Here is a 10,424-nt window from a genome sequence, read left to right as displayed (position 1 = left end):
ATCAAAGTGTTAACGTGTATTAGGGTATGTGGGCTTTAGGCCCACCTTGTTTACTTGTATGGTACACTTACTTGTACTGCACACTCTGCCTCCTATATAAAGGCACTTATGTATATTATATTACTTGAAAAATACAATATAATCATTCAGTATTTCTAACATGGTATTAGAGCCACTGTTCTAATTTTCTTGTGTCTTGCAGTCTTGTTTTGTCGGTATTTTCCGCTACCTCATCTTCTGTGGTCAGTAAACCCTTTCAGTGCCATCTCCCAACTGCTCCATCACAGTCAGAGGTCTTCAGGGTTGAATCTCCACCGCTAGAAGCTCCTCCTCTGCCGCCAAAACCACTGCCATCATCGAATTTGTCACTCTGATCTCCGATTAGGACATAAGACCTATCATCGTGTAGATATTCAATCGATCTACACATCACCGCCAGAAACATCCACATCTGACCATCCACGCACCGCCACGCACTGGTCAAAGTTTCGACGAAGTTGATCCACGCGCCTCACGTGCCACCAGGGTATCTCCGATCTTGTTGCCGCCGACACCATAAGAATTGTCCCTCTCCGATTTGCATCATCGGAGAAGAAACGGCATCATCGGACAGTTCACGCGCTCTCACGCACCGACAGAATCTTCGGCAAAGTTGGTCCACGCGCCTTATGCGCTCCACGCGCCACCTGGTTATTTGCTGACGTCATCCCTGCCACGTCAACCCTAGCTGACGTCACCTGCTTACGTCAGCACCACATCATCTGCTGACGTCATCACCTACCAGCCTGCTGACGTCATCCGGTTGACTTTGACCAGGTTGACGTTGACTTTTGGCCAGAGTTGACTTTTTCCAGTCTAGGTGCTCCTTACCCAGTTTTTCGCATAGATTTCATTTTTGCAATCCATTTCTGCATATTTTGCTTCTAAATGAAAAATAAGGACAGGTCTTCTTCTTGTTGCAATAATAATCGCCAACAATCCAGCAAACGTTTTTGCAGTTTTTGCAAATGTTTTGGCCACAATATTGAGATTTGCTATCATCGCAACAAATCAGTTGTGTCAATTTCCGCTGCTACTGTTGCTAACACTGAGAGTATCCAACCAATGGCTCCCATCTCTGTACAGTCTAAGTCTTCAGGACGCATTTTCACCATGTCCACAGATGACTTTAAAAATATCATCGCCAATGTCATTCGTATGGTTGGTAATGCATCTTATTCCTCTTCTCTCTCAGCTTTATCTGGTATGTCTCCTTCCTCTTGGCTTATGGATTCTACTTGTTGCAATCACATGACTCCTCACTCGTTCTTATTTTCTGAACTTAAACCTGCACCACATCCTCTTAATATTCACACAGCAAATGGTTCCACTATGTCCGGTCATAATATAGGTTCCGTTTCGACTGCCAATCTCTCGATTCCTGGTGTCTTTAATATTCCTAACCTTTCTTACAATTTATTTTCTGTGGGACAATTAGCTGAGTTAGGTTATCGCATTATTTTTTATTATTCTGGGTGTATTGTGCAGGATCCAAGGACGGGACAGGAACTTGGGATCGATCCCAGAGTTGGGCGTATGTTTCCCGTAGACAACCTTCGTCTTCCACTTGTTGCTTCTGTTTCTGTTGTTACTCCTGTTTCTGTTGTTGCAGCTGCTGCAGTTTCTTCTACTCCTTCCCTTGCACTTTGGCATGCTCGACTTGGTCACACATCTTCCTCTCGAGTACAACAATTGGCTTCTAGAGGTTTGTTAGGTTTAGTGTTTACAGAAAATTTTGATTGTGTTTCATGTCAGTTAGGAAAACAACCAGCTTTGCCTTTCAATACTAGTGAATCAATATCCACTGATATCTTTGACCTTATTCATTCTGATGTTTGGGGGCCTTCCTCTGTCTCTAGTATTGGTGGGTCTCGATATTTTGTTGTCTTTGTTGATGATTACTCTCGCTATAGCTGGATTTTTAATATGAAACATCGTTCTGAGTTATTGCAAGTATATTTTAATTTTGCAAAAATGGTTAAAACTCAATTTTCCAAACGTATCAAAATTTTTCGATCTAATAATGCTCTTGAGTACACTCAATATGCTTTCCAAGTTGTCTTGCATTCCTATGGCACTGTTCATCAACTAACTTGTCCAGGTACCTCTCAGCAAAATGGTAGAGCCGAACAAAAATTTCGTCATATTCTTGACACTGTTCGTGCTCTTCTTCTCTCTGCCAAGTTCCTACTCTTTTTTGGGGTGAAGCTGCCCTTCATGCTATTAATCGCATTCCAAGTCCTGTTATTCAAAATCAAACTCCATATGAGCGCCTTTTTGGGTCACCTCCAGACTATCACCACCTTCGCTCCTTCGGTTCTACTTGTTTCGTTCTTCTTCAGCCACATGAGCATAACAAACTTGAACCTCGATCAAGGTTTTGTTGTTTTATTGGCTATGGCGAAACTCAAAAGGGATATCGGTGTTATGATCCTGTCTCTCATCGTCTTCGTATCTCCCACAATGTTGTCTTTTGGGAATATCGCTTCTTTGTCGAGCTTTCTCACTTCTGTGCCTCCCAATCTTCCTTCTCTGTTTTAGATCTTTTTCCAGATGAGGCACATATTACTTCTGTAACTGCTCCTGATCCTCCTGTAGTTGCTCCTGATCCTCCTATAGACTTCTCTGTCCAACCACCAGATACCTTTAATCCCTTTCCTAGTTCACCCTTTAATGAACAGGTGGAAGATGCACAGGTTGAAGACGAGCTACCCAACCCTGAGCTTGGGTCCCCTGCCCCTGCTCCGCCTGAAGATCTTGTACAAGACATTCCACCTCGTCATTCAACTCGGGTAAGATCCATTCCTACACATTTACTTGATTATCATTGTTACACTGCACTTGCTACACTGCATGAGCCTCACACCTATCATGAGGCTTCCACTGACCCTTTATGGCAGATTGCAATGAAAGAGGAACTTGATGCATTATCTAAAAACCATACTTGGGATTTGGTGACTCTCCCTCCTGGGAAATCTGTGGTTGGTTGTAAATGGATCTACAAGATTAAGACTTGCTCTGATTGGTCCATTGAGCACTACAAAGCTCGTCTTGTTGTAAAAGGTTTTACATAGGAGTATGGGATTGATTATGAAGAGACCTTTACTCCGGTTGCTCGTATCTCATCTGTTCGAGCTCTCTTAGTTGTTGTTGCTGCCAGAAAATGGGACCTTTTTTAAATGGATGTCAAAAATGCATTCCTTAATGGGGATTTAAGTGAAGAAGTTTATATGCAACCTCCTCCTGGTCTCTCTGTTGAATCAAATAAGGTTTTTTACCTTCGGCGTGCTCTTTATGGCCTTAAACAAGCTCCACGAGCTTGGTTTGCCAAATTCAGCTCTACCATCTCTCTCTTAGGTTACATGGCCAGTCATTATGATTCTGCCTTATTTCTTCGTCGCATTGACAAAGGCACTATTTTACTTCTCCTGTATATGGATGATATGATCATAACTGATGATGACCTTAGTGGCATTCAAGAATTCAAGGATTTTCTCAGTCAGCAGTTTGAGATGAAAGATCTTGGACATCTCAGCTACTTCTTGGGTCTTGAAATCACTCATTTTACAGATGGACTTTATATTACTCAAGCCAAGTATGCCTCTGAACTCTTGTCTCGAGCTGGACTCACTGATAACAAGACTGTTGACACTCCAGTTGAGCTTAATGCGCATCTGACTCCTTCAGGGGGGAAACTGTTGTCTAATCCCTCTCTTTACAGACGCTTGGTTGGCAGCCTAGTTTATCTCACTGTCACTCGTCCAGACATTTCCTATGCTGTTCACCAGGTGAGTTAGTATCTGTCTGCTCCACGATCGACTCACTATGCTGCTGTTCTGCGCATTCTTCGATACCTAAAGGACACTCTCTTCCATGGTCTTTTCTACTCTGCTCAGTCTTCTCTTGTTCTCTGTGCATTTTCTGATGCTGATTAGGCAGGAGATCTCACTGATCACAGGTCCACCACTGGTTATTGCTTTCTTCTGGGTTCTTCTCTGATTTCTTGGCGAAGTAAGAAACAAACTCATGTGGCCCGCTCCAGTACTGAAGCAGAATATCGTGCCCTTGTTGATACCACATCTGAGCTCCTTTGGCTACGGTAGTTTCTCAAAGACTTAGGTGTATCCACATCCTTTGCTACTCTTCTTTATTGTGACAACCAGAGTGCCATTCATATTGCTCACAATGATGTCTTCCATGAACGGACTAAACACATCGAGATCGATTATCATTTTATCCGTTATCATCTTGTCCATGGTGCTTTCAAGCTGATCTCAGTTTTTTCTAAAGATCAACTTGCAGATATCTTCACCAAGTCACATCCTAAGGGACGGCCTCGCACTTTGGTTGACAACCTCAAGTTTGTCTCACATCCACCTTAAGTTTGAGGGGGGCTGTTAACGTGTATTAGGGTATGTGGGTTTTAGGCCCACCTTGTTTACTTGTATAGCACACTTACTTGTACTGCACACTCTACCTCCTATATAAAGGCACTTATGTATATTCTATTACTTGAGAAATACAATATAATCATTCAGTATTTCTAACACAAAGGAAAAGTAATATTGTAGATATAAGAAGCATTTTGTGAGATTTTTATTGTTCACTATATATATAAGTTAATCTTGTGAGATTTCTGTTATGAATGGTAGATGCCAAAAATTGTTCTAGAGTATAATGAAGATCTAGTAGTTGTCAAAGAAATTATAGCTGAAGCTTGGAATTATTCTCAAAAAAAAAAAAAAAAAAAAGCTGAAACCTGAAACTGTTTTGCCACTGCCATTTTTCTCATGCATCTTAAAGTTAAAGTACACCAGAAGATGAGTGAAGAAAAGGAAGAAGAAGAATACACAAAAGGGGCAGCCAGTGGGCAAGGTCCATACTTTTGGGTTCTTTTGTTCAACAGTTGTAGTAAATGAAATATCCTGATAATCTGGGAACTATGTTGTAATCCAAAGTTAGATAGGCAAAACAAAGAATAACGAAAGGAATAAATTGTGTTGGGTATCACAGTGCATGCAAAACAGTTGACTCAGTATGCTCATTTTATTACTTTGCGGAACCATAGTTATGGCATGGTAGCATACATCATTATCAATGCAAGTAAGTTGACCATATCAATTCTGACGATGATTCTTATGCTAACGTAAGGATAAAGTCTATTCGAGAAACTAGCCAGCATATCCAAGGTCAATCTCCAAGAATTTTGGTAGCTAGCTAGTAAATAAAGAATTAATTCAGAAAGGTTCGCTCTAAAAATTCAGAAATGAAGAATTGACAAGTGATACTTGGCGTCAAAGAGTGTGAAAGAATCTGTCTTAAATATAAAATATAAAAAATATAAAAAAGAATGAAGAATCATTTTAATAGATTTTTTTTTTGAGAAACCAAATCATTTTAATAGATCAGTACATATATAACATTATCACCAAACAAAGGGATTGAAATGACAGCATAAACGGTAGTGAAAAAGCTAAGTGCAAAATAGTAGCTGGTGGACCCACCTTGTGAACTATGACTCGAAAGGTCTTTCAGGTGCAGATCGAGCTACATGCAAATCAACAGAACATATTTTAGTTTAGATGTGCGAGGAGCTCTGTGATTTCCTCTAGCTCGAGTTACCATCAAGTCGATGAATTATGAATACTTCACCAACTTTAACAATATCGGAAGTTTCTTATGAGGAATCATACATATTTTTGTATATGTATGTAAAGTTTCTTTTTAATAATCTTTGAACTCGATCTAATCATTATCCCTCGTAAGAACTTTGTATTTGTGGAGTAATCATTATGCTAAAGATGCACAGTGATTAAAATAGTATCTATTAATTTATTTCCTTACTAAATCAAATTCACTTTATGACTTATCTCATGTATTTATTTATTTGAACGCATTGATTTCATAAATTTAATGATTAATTACGAAAAACTCTTATAAAAAATAATGTAAAGTTCATTTTATGTTTACCTTTCATAAAGAGAGCTCAATAATTAATTAATATTATATTAATTATTTAATATGTCAATTTTATGCTTATATATTTTATTGTGAATATTTCATATAATTTTTTTGTACTTTTTTCAAAATTGATATATCAATTTTTTCCATTTTTATTTTTATAAATTTTTTTTTTTTTAATTTTCAATTGAACCTATGGTCCTACCAATAACCCATTGGCTAAAACAATAATCTAGTGATTCAAAGTCTATGTTAAGTGTTCGTTTGGGAACAGTTTATTTAGCAAAAATTGAAAACTTTTTGCTGGAAGTATTGTAGATAAAAGTAAAAATTAGCTGAATAGTGTAGTGAGGCCCATGAATTGTACTAAAAAGTGCAATGAGACTCACGAATAGTAGCAAAAATAAACTGAAAATGAAAATGAAAATAAGTTGAAAAATTCAGCTCATCCCAAACGCACATTAAGTCAAATACCGAGATTAGTCAGATCAAGCCTATAACAAATAAAGTAGGAATAATTACATAAAACATCCTAGGATTTGACACCAATTTTCAATAAATCTTGAATTTTCAAGTTGCATCAATCTCAATCTTATTGTTTCAAAAGATTGCAATTTGAATTTTTATTAATTCTCTTTAGGTTAAAAATAACAAATTTTTAAGTAAATTGTATTTATAACCTATTTAAACACCAAAATTGCTTCATGTCAATCTTAGATAGTATTTTGGCACAAAAAAAAGGATTACTAAATGACTTTAAAACCTAACTGTAAGGGCGAAATTTGGGGCCCAGGCCCAGCAAACAGGCGATTCTGGCCCAAAAGACCCTCAACAATGAATTTGTAGAGAGTGGGTCGTAGAACTAGGTCTTGACAGAGTAAACATAATTGTTAGTAAGCCATGCAACCATTTGAACGTGGGGACGTTTCATTAAGTTTCCTGAGATAACAGTCCATGAGACTATATCTTATGCTTTGTTTACAGAGCTTCTCTCTCTCTCCCTTTTCCTTGCTTTTTTCTCTCCAGTTTCCGGTCCCTTAGTCATGGGGATTTTCTTCTCTTATATAGCACCCTTCAATTGGTTATGGCCCTCCACTTATTAACCATCTGGGCCTCTACTTGAGTGCCTGTCTCATAGGACATTCTCCTTCTTTTCTGTGAGTTGCACTGGCCAAGATAATACTATTCTCCTGTCCCTTCTTCATTAATGCGGCTGGAAAAGTAGCTCATTTGCATTTAATGCGGCAGTTGTGGTTGCCCCCTGAACGTCTAGCATTTTCCTTTGATTTGGGACGATTTCTCACCATGTAAAGGGTGTGAATTGGACTCCCATTTGAAGCGTCCGAGGAGACACTCCTCCTCGGACGCCCCTTAAACAAGCCCGGCCCAACAAGATTGGGCTGGGAGTCCTCTGGCCGTGTCTTCGCTTCCTGTTATGGCTGGGCTCTGCACATGTACCAAGGCCCACCGTTGACTGACGAATTTTACCCCCACACTAACAAATAAGAACATTTTAACGAAGATATCGTCATTTTTGTAAGGTTTTTTTCAAATAGAATACAACTTGGTGTTTTTCCAACATATTCTTAGCGTGAAAATAAATTTAAATTGCATTTTACTTAAGTTTCTATTACTTCTAGTTAATAATACCTTTTTTTTTAAAAAAAAAATTATAATTTGATAGTTATAACAGAAAGGGAGGAGAGTGGGAATTTGAATCTCAGATGTCTCTGCTGGAAATACTAAAGTTCTTGACAAATCACCCACTAATATTAATTGTTAATTAATTTTCAATATCAATTATTAAATTAATTTTGATATGAGATACCCCAAAAGAAAAATTAAGATACCTCCAAAGTGAGTGCAAAAATATATTTTATCTATATATGGAACTACAATGAAACCATCCTTAAAATTTCATTATAGCTAGTATGAGTACCTCGGTCAAGTATTCTCTCAAAGTTTATAACTTTTTAGGACATACATAACATAGGTCAACTTTTGCTGCCTGAAGTACATTCCAGACACCACCAACGGGTGTGGTACAACTGGTAGGTGACTGCTGAGCTTTCACCACATCCCAGGTTCGAGTTCTCACGAGGACTGTAATTGTAATTTTTGGAAGTCCCAGAAACTAATAGAACTTGGGGTGTGTGTGGGTTCGGAGTTTCCGAGCTCCAGTTCGAGCTGGTGGTACTCATGGGCTTACTCAACTGTACCATGGGGCGTGGGACAATGACTGCCACATGTGAGTCCCCTTTTTTTTATTCTCAAAAAAAAAAAAAAAAAAAAGAAGTACGTTCCAGATGACTAGATTTGATGGGAAGTGGGACATACTCTCCCCTATGCTATTGGGCTTTTAAAGAAACCCTAATTTTTTACAATTTTTTCCCTTCTTTTTTTAATTTCTTTTTGTGTTACTTCCCTTTCACAAACCAAACCAACTCCCCACTTTAAAAATAAAAAATACATACGTGATTTTTTATATAATTAATTGTATTTTTGGTTGTTGCATGAAATTTCAAAAACAAATATAATTTCATCTTTAAATTAATAGTTACTTCGATTTTGATCTTATGTGATTGGTTTGGTTTGGTTCCTACAGAATGGGACGTCTATGCATTCTATTAGTTATGTAAATAGAAAAAGGATGAAGGGACTAAAGTATTCCTTTTTTGAAATTCCAAGAGACCAAACTCAAACACTCCCATATTTAAGAGATAAAAAATTCAATTTACCCATTCTCTGTTTTTGAAACCCAAACACTAAGATCATGCTTTTGATCGATTTGCTCACTAAACATCCTAAAAAACAAGTTTATTGATACTCTATAATCAATAATCTACCATTAATCTCCAGTATCCACCGTAACATAGAATAGAAGCATAAACATTAAATTGTGTTATGTTCTAAAAGTTTAGAACAACTGGCAAACTGTGAGTACAAATTTGTCTAGGTATAGATCTTAGAGTCTATAGGATTTATTAGACAATGCTCAAAATGTTGCAAGTCAGAATACAAGAAAAAGGAAGCTGCAGAAAGATGAATTCAGAAACTTGCCAAGTTCGACTGATTGAGAGAACATGTTCAACCAATTGGGTCTACAAAATTTTAATTAAGCCCATCAACCTGTTAAGCCCATTAAGTGATTAGGGTTTCAGATCTATTTCACATAGTATTTAAAGGAAATCCTAAGACACGTTTTAAAGAGACTTTGGAGGTGCTCTTGTGGAGATCTAAAAGGTGTTGTACCTTCTCCTATCAAAGTCTCTACCGGAAATCATTCTTAGAATTGTTAGATCTGAAGTAGCTGCTACAAGATCATACATAGCTAATGATTTAAACCTTTAAGGGTGGTTCTAGAGTCACAAACTAGAGAGTTTGTGTTACTAAACCTTTGAGTGAGATCTCAAAGTCACAAATGTGGGAGTTTGTATTCTGCAAATCTAAGAGAGAAGGAGTCCATGAATTCAGAACTTGCACGTGATCATATCAATAAGTTACTACTAGAGGTAGCATTAGATGTAGGGTTAAATTTGATTGTAAAAACTTCGATTCTCTATAGTAAATTTGTTTTGCCTTAAGAATAGTTAGGTCAAATCTTTCCTAGGTTTTTACCTTGAAATTGTTGGTTTCATTGTTTTTCCTGAGTCATCATATCGTTGTGTTCTTTATTTTCCGCTGCTGTGCATGATATGATTTGTCCTTATTTAACCTAGATCTCATAATTAACCTAAGTAATCACTTAGCTAATATATTAGGTTAAACAATCTGCTTTAAGGGGTTTAAACAAACAAACAAATTGATTTAAAACAACTGAATATTTAACATTAACTCCCTAAATTTGAAAGCCCAAAGTTAGGCCCCCTAAATTTAAAAGTCCAAGCTAGGTATTTTTAGAGATATAATATATCAAGAATGAATTCTCTTTGTTCTCACATCAGGGAATCAATTGCTTGATGAACCCTTAAAATTGATTATTTGCTCTTTAATCTTCATTCCTTTCAAAACTTTGAAAAAGTTCCTCTCTCTCTAATTGTTCTTTGTAAACATTCACTAAAAGGGTAATCATAAAATCTAATGAAATTACAGTCCTAGCTATTTTCAACACTCTTTCGCGACATGTAGGAGAATTTGATATCGTCATAAATCATCAATTTCTCCAAAAGTATCCTTATTTCCTTTTTCCACAAAATTTTCATATAATTCATAGTAAAAGCTATTCTAAAAGTATCTTTATCATGCATGGCATGGAGCAAAATACTAGGTAGTAACAGCTTAAGATAGAAATTTCATATCATTCATAAACACACCTCAGCCATAACTATGATCTAGGTTATGTACGTAAAGAGTATAGAAATGTTATTAAAAAAAAGATCTTAAGTCTTAACAGCAAGAAGGAGAAGACTAATTAATGAGACCGC

The sequence above is a fragment of the Quercus robur genome, chromosome 9 (genome assembly GCF_932294415.1).
Source record: "Quercus robur chromosome 9, dhQueRobu3.1, whole genome shotgun sequence".
NCBI classification, from domain to species: Eukaryota; Viridiplantae; Streptophyta; class Magnoliopsida; order Fagales; family Fagaceae; genus Quercus; species Quercus robur.
This window is presented reverse-complemented; position numbering follows the sequence as displayed.